The sequence below is a fragment of the Patiria miniata genome, unplaced genomic scaffold (genome assembly GCF_015706575.1).
Source record: "Patiria miniata isolate m_02_andy unplaced genomic scaffold, ASM1570657v1 HiC_scaffold_3, whole genome shotgun sequence".
In the NCBI taxonomy this organism is placed as follows: Eukaryota; Metazoa; Echinodermata; class Asteroidea; order Valvatida; family Asterinidae; genus Patiria; species Patiria miniata.
In genome coordinates this window covers 24,171,095-24,185,896 of record NW_024037069.1, presented here as the reverse complement: position 1 = coordinate 24,185,896, position 14,802 = coordinate 24,171,095, and the positions used below count along the sequence as shown (strand labels likewise).

Here is a 14,802-nt window from a genome sequence, read left to right as displayed (position 1 = left end):
TTAAAGGTAGAGTCGATCATTTGTCATTTGTTTTGTTTGAAGCAATCACAGTGCTCAAAATCTAAAGACGGGTGCTTAACAACTTACATGATGAAGTTTTAACTCTGTGAATGCTGAAAATTCTGAGAAAACAATATTCTAGGATCTCCATTTCAATTCAAAAGTTGCCGAGTCATATTTTGAATCCTGCTCGAAATCAGCATCTGGAACAGGTTCTTATTCAGCCAATTGCAGCTACGGCATGTCACGCACTGAACCGATGAATAATAGCCACCACGCGCATGTGTGCGTTGTGTCAATGATTGCGCGCACCAGTTCACGGATTCCCCCAATTACAAACCAATTACTTACAGAAATTTCCAAACATGCGTCACTTGACTCATCTTTGGAAATGACCTTCTTTTATTGTTTTCTTCAAAATGACAGCATGCCAGAAGGAAAAAATTCACAGAGAGTTTATTGCCATTCCCATCTTTAAACCAAGTAAGCTTTAAAAAAAATAATTTGGTCAGTTACTTTTTGGAAAGCTGCAAATGATCTACCTTTAAAGTGATTAGGATTTCGGCTTTCTGTAAAGTTCATTTTGTGGAATAGCTAGCCAGCATAAAAATGGAACCCGATATCGACAAGGATTTAGAAAAACTTGTACAAAAATATTGTGCATGCAAGTAAGAATATTCTTTTTGTTTCGTTTGTGAATATTGATACTGATGCCACGTGAACTAAGAAATTCTATAAATATCAAACTGAATATTTGAACAGTTCGTTTCGAAAATGTGAAAAACACCTTTTGTTCCCCGTTAGAATCCCGCCCTCTTCTGGTTGCGCAAAGTAGGTTGTGATGACTGTTAGATACTTGAATACAATTTAAGTAGTTTAGAAACAGCTGTTATATACTCTTGCATGTTCTACAAGTTTAAATAACTGTACACATTTTTTCACTTTATGGATACATCACGTTTTGGAAATAATTTCTTCATTTCTAATATTCTAATTAATGAACCATTTTTTTTGGTTCAAGGGATAATATAAGTTCATTTCTTGTTCCAAGGATACTTGTTTTTAGGGTGATTTTTATAAATATTTTAGTATAAAATGAGCATTTGCAGAGTTTGGTTTCTTGAAAATCTGTGAAGACTGAAAGTGATAGAAACAACACCACCACCAAAAAATCAACTCAAAACTGTGTACTTAACATCTTTGCAGCATGTTTATGTACTTGTACAGTGCACATCTTTTCCGTATTTTTCCAACCCTGTAGAGTGTTCTAGAAAACACTCCAACCTTTGACATATACATGTCAACGACAGCAACTGCTGACGTGCAAATAACGTAAGCCCTACTCCCATTCCCCTCCCCCCCCCCCCTGACAAAAAAAGAGAGTTGCCTTGCATCTCTGTGACGTGAAATGAGGTGGGACGACGTTTCCAACTTCAAAATGCTTGAAGGAGGTTTTACGCGTATTTTGCCGTGGGGGATTTTACGCGTGACTGCCCTTGTATCAGATGAGGACAGGAGTGAGGAAAAAGCGCCGCGGTTTATATGCATGTAAGATACAAACATGTCGGTCAGTGGGCCAGTATTCGGTTTACAAAGTGGCAATCAGTATGCAAATTTCACAGGCAACATTTGTTACTGTTGAGTACATTATGGTATATGAAAATATTTCCAATTTTGCAAAATTTTACAGTCAAATTGTATATAGCAGGTGTGTTCTGCATTTTTCCAGATATTCAAATCAAAATAAGAAAAGGATGGCAAATTAAACACCATGAATTAAAATTAAGTCAGAAATATTTTGAAAAATTCAAAAGGGATCACCAACAACCTCCTTGTTCATTCATTCACTGTTTTGCGGGCAAAATTGTAGCACAAACTGTGACAATATTTGTATGCATTATAGTAACGCAAGCTGGGACAAACAAGCAGCGCGTGCATTAATTTAGCATTTGTGTTTGTCAAACACATGCAAGCCAAATAGTTTGCGGACTTATTTTCATTAAAAATAAAAGGCTCTTTATGCGTGGTGTTTGGCATGAGAGGTATGCAAAGTCAGGCGGGGAGATCCGGGGATTTCTGGGGCTGCATTCACAAATGGCATTTTGGTCTCCATGGATTTGCTGGTTGATAAATAATTTATGTCCGATGTAATGCACGGACTTGGAGTGGCTTTACCGTTAGCAACAAACATGAGGTCGTGTTACAAGGAAAAAAAGTTTGAGGAAAAAAACCTGAAGTCTGCCTTTGACAAATATTACTGCTAGGACCGAAACATTAGATCCTCTAAAATGTGTGATTTTGTATATTTCAGGTCAATTCAGTCAGTAAGGCCAAACAAAATAAAATAGTTCTGCTTCCGTAATATATGGCATTTGAAAATAGGGTAGGTAGGTAGGGAATTTTTTTTTTTTTGGGCCAATTCTTTTCGTGTACAATCATATGGAGGCATCTGCATGTAGTCAAGGGTAAAAGGTAGAAATTGATGGTCTGGGATGTTGTTTTCTCATTTTTCCCATAAAAAAAATTAGGGTAGGGGCTGTCAGAATAGGGTAGGTAGGGAAACCGAAAGCAGAACTTATTTTTTTGGACCTATAAGCAATTTGCAGTGCAATTTATTCATTTTCACGAAACAAACCGAAGTAGAAATTTTTTAATTAAAAGGGTTCAGTCCATCATTTGCAGCTTTCCAAAAACTAACTGATGTAATTATTGTTGAAAAACATACTTGGTTTAAAGATAGTAATAGGACTAAACTCCCTGAGAAATGATTCTTTCTGGCAAGCTGTCATTTTGAAGAAATCCATGAAAGAAGGCCTTTCCAATGATGCATCTAAAGACGCATCGTTATTCACGGCTGATATAATTCATCGGTTCAGTGCACAACATCGCGTACTGCAATTGGCTCAGTGAGAACGTGTCTCAGACACTGAATTCAGGTCCAATTCAAAATTGAAATGAAATGAAATTGATTTGAAATCGAGATCCTAGAATATTGTTTTCTCGGAACATACAGCGTTCACTGAGCTAAAAGTTCATCAGGTTAATCAAATTAGGTTTTGCCCTTCACCGACGTATAAATACTGTATACTCAGTGTGTTACCTCCCGAGTGAAAGTTGGAAAAATCACTCGGGTGGGACTCGAACCCACGACCTCCTGCCTTCTAGTGCAGATGTCTTACCACTCGACCACCGAGCTAACAGGAAGTTCATCAGGTTAGTTGTTCAGCACCCTTCTTTAGACTTTGAGCACTTTTGCTGCTTTAACCTATATGTGATGTGGACTGTGATGTTGCAACTTGGAGAATAAATGCAAGGTATATATCAGTAAGCCATCAATAGGCGGTTTGACATCAGAAAACCTATAGACGAGTACCTTTAAAGGAATGATTGATACAGTGGAGCATACACGTATCTAAAATGATACAGTGATTGTCAGTAGGGCTGTCCCGAATATACCAAATATTAGATCATCAACCGAATATTCGAATAGTTTTTGCCCTGGTCAGAAATGGTCATCCTATTGCTGTGTGACTGACGAAGTAACTGACTGACGGATTGACTGACTGAGTCACTGAGTATGTGAGATGTTCTTGCCAAGCTCAAGGGTGGACCCAGAACACATTTTTTTTTGGGGGGGGGGGGGCCAAAAAATGTTGGTCCCCAAAAATAGGGTGCAAAAAATTAAGGCGTGGGCTCTAGGGCCCGCTTTTTTGAGGAAAAGATGGTGGCGTACACAGTGCCTGCCTTGATTGCGACGTCACTTAAAAAAAAAAAGGGTTCGGTTTTTTTTTTGGGGGGGGGGGGCAACAGGGGCCATGCCCCACCCCCCATCCCCCCAAAAAACGAACCCTTTGGGGCATGGCCCCTGTTGTCCCCCCCCCCCCCCCCCCCCCGGATTCGCCCTTAGCCAAGCTCAACTAAGCAAATCTAGTCTTGTTATTATCTGGACCTTTAAATAAACTGGACAAAAACGAAACGATAACAAAGTTTATGTATGACATGCACGTAAACAGTTTCTGCACTTTAAATTCAAAATTAAGGATGTTTATTTGTACGCTTCTTATAGTGTTGTTAAACAGATTTGGGAAGTTGCCTGTAAAGAAAAGAAGGAATAAGACCACAAAGCAAACAATTTTCAATACCTTAATGCAACCGGGATCCTGTCAGGGATGAAACGCTGGCAATTTACGGGGTCAAAGTCATTTCACACTGTTCAAGACGGACAAAATGTTCCATCTGATGATCAACCGCAGTCATGGTTGATACAACCAGCTTGTACAAATCCTGCTCCAGGGACACTGTGTAATATCCAAAGAGGCAGTGTAATCTCGGGTTTGTCTTAATCCACCATTTACTTATTGTAAGAAGCCAGTCTTAATACCTAGACAGCCAGAGGGCTGAGCAGACAAGGGTTCAGACCGAAGACTTGTGGTAAATCAGAGTCTTGTGGATGAACAGAATTACTATTTCTGCAAAAAGTAGTGTTGTAAATGAGTTGGGGTGTTTTTTTTTAAATACAAATTTGCCCTGGTGAGGTTTGAATCCTGCCCAGGATGTATGTTCAGTGGGTGTTCATTCCCTAAGGCATGTTTTAAATGCTTTGCTGAACTCAATTCAGGGGTGTAGAGAGGGGGGTGGCAAGAAAAAAGTGGAGGAAAAAGGGAAAAGGGGGAAAACGGGAGAGGGGAGGGGTACAACTGTGTATCTAATTAACACGCTGAATGTTCTCTCTGCACTCAGCCTGCTTGCGCGTGCCACAATGTATGCGGATGTGTTTTATACCATCAACACGGCCATCTAGCACATTGAAATTTTCGGGTATGAGGGGGAATTGTATACTGAAACCCCTGAAAAAAATATCTCGCTACGCTACAGACTCGACACAGCGATAGCGCGGCATTTAGAACCATTTCGCTCGAAAAAAAAGAAGAGTTTTGAACGGTACATCCTTTGGCTCGACAGGGTCTGTTGTGCTGTCATCATACCAAACAGCAGCAGCACGGCACTGTTCTCAACGCCTTGCCACTGCTGTGCCAAACTCAATTCAAGTCGAAGTTGGGGCTAACATTTAGCGCATGCTCACAATAACCTCTATCGAGCCTGTACCACGGGCAGTGAAATGGGCACGAATGCCCAAAAAGGAAAAAGAAGAGTTTTGAACGGTACATCCTTTGGCTCGACAGGGTCTGTTGTGCTGTCATCATACCAAACAGCAGCAGCACGGCACTGTTCTCAACGCCTTGCCACTGCTGTGCCAAACTCAATTCAAGTCGAAGTTGGGGCTAACATTTAGCGCATGCTCACAATAACCTCTATCGAGCCTGTACCACGGGCAGTGAAATGGGCACGAATGTACAATTTGAATGTTATTTTTTTAACCCGGCAAGCTACTCTAGATGCCTTTATTCGACTATTAAGCTCAGCGTTTAGAGCAACTGCCATTCTATAAACAAGCTATTGCCACGAGCTCAATTCAATTGAGTTCGATCGGCACAGCAGTGGCACAGCGTTTAAAACAGGCCTGACTGATTCCAACGGGATTGCTGTTTTTCCCTAGCATATCATTTCGGAGACTTTTTCTGAAATCTCTTAAAGGAAAATCTCACCCCCACCCTGCTCTCTTTCCGGGTTGTACTGCCAAAAGTATCGTATACGAACCCTTGGCCTCATTACTCAAAATACATTACAAAATTGATAACAGCATGTGTCCTTCTTTTTGCAAAGCATTTTTTCCCTGCTCATATACTTGAGAGTACATTTGTCTGAATTCATACATGAAGATAATAGTGGTCACATGTCTGAGAAAGCACTGAAGTACGCGTATCCATCCACCATCAACACGTCCAATGCTCATTACGTATTCAAAGAATGCGCCAAGAGTTCTCAGGTAAGAGTGCTCAACATCCAGGTCGCCAGATTTCTTCAAATCTTGACCGTGAAACATAAAGCGACTCGTGTGCCAAGCGTGTTTCCAATGTATAACTCGCTCCAAAAAAACCCACAGGATACATGCATGCTGAAGGTAGGATACCGCGGCATTTTGTCAGAATATGAAATACGAGCGTCTCAAAAACACCTCTGCAAGGTGGTGCGAAAAGAAGGAAACCCACTTTTGACAGCAATTTTCACCTATTTGTTGAGTATATTTCAAAAATTCAATTTAATGGTATTACAATATGGATCTTTAAACATAGGCCTAAGTGCCGAAAAATGTGATTGCAAATGCCTATTTTGTCTCTGAGATATGGTAGTTTAAACTTTCATGTGCCAAACCTGTCTGTCCACGGACGGCTTTATTCCATCCGCTTGACTGAGCTCCGGAGCTTGATTTGAAGACAAAAACACTACACTAGACTTACATGTGGACAACCGTGATTTTGGGGATTTGTATTCAAATTAGCATAATAACACTATTGTTACGATTTTTAAAAAGATTTTTCACCACGTATGGTTGAAGAGCTATACTTCACTACATTATAAAAAAAAAACAGTTCAAATACATTAAAGTATGTTAAAATTCCTGTCAAAAGTGGGTTTCCTTCTTTTAGCACCACCCTGTATATTATATGTACAATTTTTATTTTGTTGTTGCGGATGGGTGATTCCACGAAAAAGTGGACATGGTTGAAAATGGAAATCTATGAAATCTTCAGAACAACAAGCATCACAACATCAAATTAAAGGGGACGGCGCTGACAACAAGACTTTTCATTTGTGTGGTGTGCCAGTGAGATGAAATGTGGTCAAATGTAGGGTTTTTTTGCCCAAAATACCCCTGTTTTGGGGGGCTAAAATTATGGATTTTAGTTAGTAAACTAGTTTTCACATGCAATATGCAAGTGTTATTGCTAAATTTTGTTTTTAAGGAAGAGAGGTCATAATCTATGCCGAAAGATTTTATTTGGGTTGATTTTTATTTTCTTATTTGTTTTAACTTGTACCAAATATGAGTGGACAAACTGTAACGCGAGTAACCGAAACATATCCCTCTAGAGATTTCATGATAGATCATTTTTTATTCATTGTTATGGTAGCACATGACCTACACCCTAATGATGAAAGGGCACTGAAAAGATTCTTCCAACAGTGCACAGTATGCGGATATTTTCAAATGCAAGGTGTTTCAATTTTTGCGATGTCCTTTTTTTGTAACGGGAGTTACCGATAAAAATCTTATCGTCAAACCAACAAAAAATGTATTTTGTTGGCTTCTTTTTAGTAGGTTAGTCACTTAACTTCTAAGCATCGTCTGTGAGAAAAGTCCACTCGAAATGCGTCAATCTTATAGAATAATAGCACAGAGTTGACAGAAGACACCCCTTTAAATGTAACGCGAGTTACCATGGAATTGCCCTGATACGTACCATGGAGCTATTGCTGATACAGTGGCACATGATAATCACCGTCTCCTACAAACTCCCAATTTATTCTCAACTATTATGCCATTTGAATAATGTTTCAAAAAATTCTCTGCAGATCCCGAAATGACTATGGGGCATTAATTTAGATCTACATGTACATGTATAATACATTATAATAATGTCCTACACCGAGCTATTCGACAAAGAAAAATACCGCAAATTCAAGACTCAACCAAAAAGTGTACTGCATGAATACATGAAACGATGATGGGTTTTTTTGGAAGAGAGCAAATTGTGCAGTTTTTGTTTTTTTATATTTAATATTTTCTAATACAAAACAAATATTTATTTTAAAAAATATAATTAGGTTTTTTTTTTAATATGTGTCAGGTTTAAATCATGCTTCACACAAATCAACAACTTAGCGTCTTTTAATATGGCCTGATGAGCTCAACCGAAGCCTGTAAATGTCGCACGGAAACATGGACATCTGGCAACCAGCCAGCAAAAAAATCTCAGAAAGGTACATGACACAAAGAGCCTAATAAGAAAGAGAAAACACGGGAGATTATGAAATCCCTGCAGTCTACCACAGCTTAAAATTCAATTTAGGGAAAGGACAAGCACTATTACAGAGGTTGTAAGTAGCAACATTAACTGCTACTCAACACGATCAAGTATGTAATCGCCAACTGATCGATCTGATTTCACTAATGCATGAATTCCCTGGAAACGTGACATTTATACAGCTTGCCAGCGTCAGCGGCGGACAATTTCGGTCAAAATAAGCGCCGGTTACTCACTGTGCACTGCGCGTGGTAGGCGTACCAACGTAATCTGAGCATGGATGTGATTTGTGCTAAGTGCACTGTCTGCCAGAAAATTTGATTAATTTCAATTTCTGTCACTCGGTAATGTCTCAGTTTCCGTAAATCTATCGAAACAAATTTATTCAGACTTCTTTTTTTTTCTCTTCTTCTGGCAACACATATCATAGCCATTGTATTGGATTTTGTTGGGAAGAGTTACAGATTGGTTTCAGTTGGCGAGATATTGTCTCCACGTCTGAAAATGCCTACAAGTCAGTTACTTTACAGCAAATCTGCTATTGGACAAAAGTATGATGAGAGAAAATATCAACCAACAACTGTGATAAGAAATATTGAGATATTTGGAATCAAAAATATTGCAGCGACGTAGCTTTCGAAGTCATCGCGACATCTTTATTCAGCGTAGTGAATTAAACCACTCCGGTCATGTGACCACCTTTTGGGCGATCACAAACCAGCAGGTCATCGTAGATAACTGTGATATTTAATCATAGACTTCACTCACAAGTAGGTACATAACTCCTCATTTCGGATAAAGAGAGCTAGGGGTATGACATATGAGAGATTGTGTGCCTAGTGCACACACACAGCCACTATGCATTTGTGAACATTTGATGACAATTACTTGTGCGTACTCCATGCCATACATGTTTGTTCTCAAGCTTGTGCGTACACGCAATCGCAATGTGACATTGGGACCGTCCTAGTGGCTCTGAGGCAACTCAGCATCATCTACTGTTCATGAACAGAGTCAAGCGTAAACAACGATGACAATCATGCATAACTCATCTTGGATCACTTGGTCATCAGGTCAAGTCATTCGGGACAACAAGATGCTCACGAAAAAATTGAGAGGTCAAGTTTTATTATTGTACATTATGCACACAAAGTAACGTACAACTAACAGTTTTGGGAAGGATTGTTGTGATGTTTCTGTTAAAAATATGCACTGTGTCCACATTCTGTTTTCAACTGAGAAATCACCAGCAGGTGCTTCATACATCATAGTGTATTCTGCCTCGTTTCCCTCCTCCGTCCCAACCTCTAGTAAACATCACACCGAGTGATAGCATCTCAGCATCCGTGTTTACACTTCAATTATCACGCTCCAATTAACAACTCAACATCCCTCAATACTCCAGCCGGCCCACAAGAAAAAGTGCATCAGTATTTCTCTTGACGGCTCGTTTTGTTTTCTCACTCTACTTTCGTCATTCACCATCAATCCCTGTTCTTTTTACTCCCTTCGTCGTGGGACTGTTTTTCTAACCCTTCAGCATGATTCCCTCTGCTTCTAATCTCACCGTCTTCTCCATCCCAGTCATCAATGTGGGTTGACCGTTCTCCCGGGGGAGAAAACAACCTCGCGGTGTCTTAAAGATGAGAGGATGCACCTTTTGCATCTGCAAAGAAGCTGTGTTGTCTCCGTCTTTTAAAAAGTAACAAGAACTGTTCCGGGGGGCATTGTACTTGTCTCTTAGAGGAAAGATTTTTGAAGTTGATAGTGTCGGGTTTGCATGGTCAGCGACTTAATGGATACCTGGGGGGTGGAAAGAGGCCGGTATGGATATTTACAATTTAGTACACAGTGTGCTCTCGTTGACAAATGTAGGATTTTTTAAAAATGCAAACACTTTAAGGAGTCAATACATCAATCTGTAATGGAAATTAAAACGTTTGTATCATGGTTCAGTTGAAAGCGAGATAAGGGGCCTGCTAAATTGTAAGTTGCTGTCACCAAAGCTGATTTTTTTTTTTTTTTTAACTCAAACTGCACTCAAAGAGTCCTATTAGTAAGATGCATACATAGTTGCACAAATAAACTGCTGCCACAAACCTCAACCAATTAATGAAACGAACAAAACTTATGAAAAGTACAATACAATAATAAAAAAATCTATAAAGGGTAACCAGCAGAATACTGATATTTGAATTGGTGAACCTTTAATTTCAGGTACCAATTTTTCCACTTTAAGTAAGTAAAACAGAAGTCATAATTACTTGATTGGACATTTTTTTTAATAGGAGAAAATTTGATTTCATATGAAGAGTTTATTATCTCCGCCAAGGAGGTTATGTTTTCATCAGCGTTTGTTGGTTGGTTGGTTTGTCTGATAACAAGGTAACTCAAAAAGTCATGGACGGATTTGCATGAAAATTTTTAGGGGTGGTCCTTCGTAATAGTACAAATCGATTAGATTTTGGAAGTGATCCAGATCTGGGTTTGGAGCCAGGATTTTTATAAAGGATTCTTCATCATTTATGTGAGTATTTCTTTTGGGTGTACTGACAATATGGCGGGGAATTGTTTAGCCTTGGTGGAGGTTTGCGCTCTCTGAGTGCTCTCTAGTTTCCAAAATGCGATATATCTAGTTGAAAAAAAGTGAAAAAAATTGCACGGTTACGAAAGCCTTTACGTGTGGAACACACACAAGAATATAACAGCTGTTTCGAAACTACATTTTTTCAATTTATTGTATTCTTAAATTGTGTTTAACTATTATGTAAACTGTTGAAATTTACTTTGCGCAACCAGGAGAGGCCAGGATTCTAATAGATAACAAAATGGCAACAAAGTTTTCATATATTACCCCTAACCACACCAACTCCACCAAAATCCATATCCCCCCATTTTGGTGGATTTTGGGGGACTTGGTCCAGAAGGCCTGGCGTGACTAAATATTGATGGAGTATGATGGACTTGGGCTTAATGGCCTGAAGCAGTGCTAGGGATATCCGATTGAGTTTGCCTCGCTTCCTGTACTATTGTGATAAAAGCCATGTACAAAGCAAGTCCATGAATGTCAACCAGTGCGTCAGTGGTGGATTCCATTATGTCAAGTGCAGTTCAGTGATTGATGGATTTTTATAGAATTGGTCCAGCTCCTAGTCAAAGACGCTAGGGAGTTAGGGTTAGTGCATACAAATTGTAATGGTTATCCTATGGGCTTCATCACTAGAACACTTCATACTAGCCCTATTCAAGCATTGCTTTAAAGGGAAAATACAACATTTGCAAACATCAAAAAATAAAACTACCAAATCATTTTGAAATACCTTGCTGGACTGTTAGTGAATGACAGTGTAAAGCATCCTGTAAAATCATGGTACCTGGTATACTGTCATTTTCAAGAAAAGTGGTATTTTTGTATCAATTTCCAACGCTGATCGGCCGATCAGCGTTGGAAACAACTGGCTTTTTTTTCAAGTACTGGCCCCAATTGACCATCGCACTTGTTTGCAATCGATTACAAACCTATGAACGGGTACGAGCCAGCTAGACTGGTTCCCTGACCTTACAATTCCCCAATGTATGTAAACTACTCTGTTTCTTCTCATATGGAGTCAGGGAACCAGACTACAGGAAAATGATCGTTTTTCTTGGTTTTTATAGCATTTTCGAACCCAAAACCTCAAAAAAATCAGTGTAACTATATTTGCTATATATTTCCAACCCCCCAATTTCATCCATTTCTGAAAATTACAGCAAAAGCAAATGATGTATATATTCCCTTTAAGTCAAGCAAACCACTAGGATGGTAAGGCGACTAGCTAGAGGCGAGCCACTGAACAAGACGACACATAATCAATACAGATGAGATGAGATCAGATAAAAAAGAACACACATTAATCCGCCAGGATACGGGAAGACTGTAACAGACGGCATGTCGGCGGAGATATGGCCCAAGGTACCACATGCTCAGATGTTTACATCCACTCGATAAGTACCAAAAAAAAAAAAAATCTCGCTGATAGATTTTGGGTTTTGTAGCTTTGAGCGGTAATACTCTAGACATATATGCCCTGACACTATGAACCAAAGCTGCTTGAGATAATGAGTATGTCGAACGAGCAATGCTAGAGTTGCTGGAAGTGTGGCACAATCTTGAGATTTTTTTGAGACATTATTCAGAAAAGTGGCAGATGCATTGGATGGTCAGGGGGTCTAAATACATCATCCCCTTGGGCTGCAAAATAAAATAGGAAAACGCAAGCAGAAAAAAATGTAGCCCATATGCCTGCTACATTCCCCCCCCCCTTCTCTTGACAGCCAACCCTCCCCCTCTTGAGCCCAAGGAAACACCATGGCCTTGCTGAAAGTTGCTACTTTGTCAGATTAGCCTTGCTTATTTGAAACAAAAAATGAAACAGATTTATAAACAGAAAAAGAAAGAGGGTTTTCTTAAGGGGGTTTTCTTATTCTTAAGGGGCTTTTTTAGCTTAAAGTTTTAATTGCTTTATAATGTATTTCTGTCGGCATTTTTATTTAAGATTGGATTGTTTTTGTTAATTAATTAATTTGTTTAAATGTATTTTTTGATGTTTTACAATGGAAAGTGCATTCGAACATACCTGTATTTTATCACGGAATTAGCGCTATACCGTAAATAAATAATTATTATTATTATAAGAAAAGAATAATACATGAAACTTAAATACAAAATTATACCCTTCCAGATATCACACATATTCCAAAGGAATATGCCAGTTGCCAAATGAGAGATAAGCAGAGAGATATTGTTCATTTCACAGCTGATTCAAAACTAAAACGTGATGTTTCAAAAACTCATCATCAAGCTGTTTTCTTAATTGCAATATGTGCTGTTCATCATTTCTGTGGGCATGAAGACCCAAAATTTATTCAACCACCTAGTCTGGAAATTCACACTCACATCAATAACACTGCCCAAATCATGTCTTGCAATTCGTTAAACCACCTCCGAGGGTTTGTCCTGCTTCAGTCTCAAGGAACATTTTGAGAACCTGGCGGAGTACACCGGCCCAGTTCTAAGTCAATATTCTAAATGTCCCGTGAGAAAAAAAGGAAAACAGGCGCATGCATTGGGGGACATCCTAAAACAAGCAACCTCCTGAAAGCTGAAGAATAAAACTGGGGCTCTCATCTGTTTAAGATGCGTTCCCCATGCTCTTCAACAAATTCCATTTATATTCTTCCGATTAATAAATAATCAAGCACAAGCACAAAACCTGCCTGACAGCCAATTATTCAAAATTGTGAAGTAATAAAAACATTTCTTCGGTCCATGTCTCATTCAAAAGTGAATGACTAAAGAGAAATAGTAATTTTGAAAAGGAATCTATTTTTTCGGGATGAAACTCGAAAACAGCACTGGGAAGGCAACTTAAAGATCGAAAGATTGAGCGAGCTGCTTGCAATATCCAGTCGACCCTACAAGACAGAGCTAACAAGGCGTATCTGTATTCTTTGCGTGAAATCTAATGAAGCCTTCGGACTTGCTGAAGTTTGAATGATTGAATGTTTGTAAACCATGTAGAAATAATCACTGGACGTGATTACATTCTACCCGTCCAAGAGATGAAAGCACTTCAAGACAGGGATGGGAATTGACAAAGAAGAGTGTTCGGATGAGTTGTCAACTGCTTACATGTAGCTTTCCTTCAACCTGACCTTTTATCGTCTCCGTTTCGTGTTTCAATATTAATGGTATTCAATTTAATTCTGTATAAATCAAACTCAAACAAAACTAGATCTCTTGAATCATACATGTTAAATCTTTTTTTTGGTTGTAAACATTGAGAGCAATTTTGTATAGGCTGCCACAAGAGCATAAAATTAAGCTGCGGTTGGCAACAGAGTTTGCAAAAAATTGCAGATATTAATCACGGGCGTCGCTAGACCAATTTTTTTTTTTTGTCGGCAGAATCCTGTCGCCAGCAGCAAATTTGCTGGGTTGAAGAATGGCACCTATTGTAATGTCCACGATTTGTTTCTTACTAATAATATGGTGTTGAGCTACTGAACACTTGACAAAAAAAAAGTTACTGTAACGACAGAATTGCAGAACAGTTAAGCCCCTGTCACACCTTTGCGTATCCTAATTCCTTATGAGTCCTTATCAAAATTTTCAATACGCAGCTGTACGCTCAATTAACGTCGAAATGTTTTGATCACTTTGACTTATGTGCGACGCACATCTAGCGTACAAGTAACGAATTCAGCGCATCCATTGTGTATGAGATGCGTATGAGTTGCGTATGCAGTGCTCAACATTATTTTTCGGGCTGCGAATAGGTCAGTATGCAGTGCACATGCTGAGCGTATTCCGGACGCACCCGACTTATGCCGACCGCATGCTTGACGCACTTCTGAGCATATTCCCGCTATGTATACGTCCAATACAGGCGGCGCATATGCTGACGGGGTGTGTCACGAACACATAGCGTACTCGTAATGCACTCGACCGATGCGGGACCGATGCGCTGCGTATTTATAACTTATGATCTGCGTAACAGCGTACGCAGCGTGGTTTTGTGCATGCCCAAAACTATCCTGCGTACTGGGCCGTACCATGCGTATATCTGCGTACATAACCTACACAAAACGATAGAGATGCATATGAGGTGCGTATTGTGCATACGACTGCGTATGAAAAAAATGTCAATGCGCAACTCATAAGGAATTAGGATACGCAGAAGTGTGACAGGGCCCTTACAATGTATATATGTATTAGGTCTCAATATAACAACAGCCAATCTCACCGACCCATGTGATTCGGCCTAAACATACCGGAAGGTCATTTTCGCTATTTGTAGAGTTATATATAGGCAACTCCCGTATAGCACTGCGC

General features: G+C 39.4%; 1 protein-coding gene and 1 non-coding gene across 5 annotated transcripts in view; both read right to left on the bottom strand.

The window, feature by feature from the left end:
- Positions 1-14,802, bottom strand: part of LOC119737382 (sphingomyelin phosphodiesterase 5-like) — a 50,207-nt gene that overhangs the window by 15,740 nt on the left and 19,665 nt on the right. The gene's annotated exons all lie outside the window — the stretch shown is intronic.
- Positions 3,124-3,196, bottom strand: Trnal-uag. Its single transcript has one exon. It is a non-coding gene; the product is annotated as a tRNA-Leu (tRNA).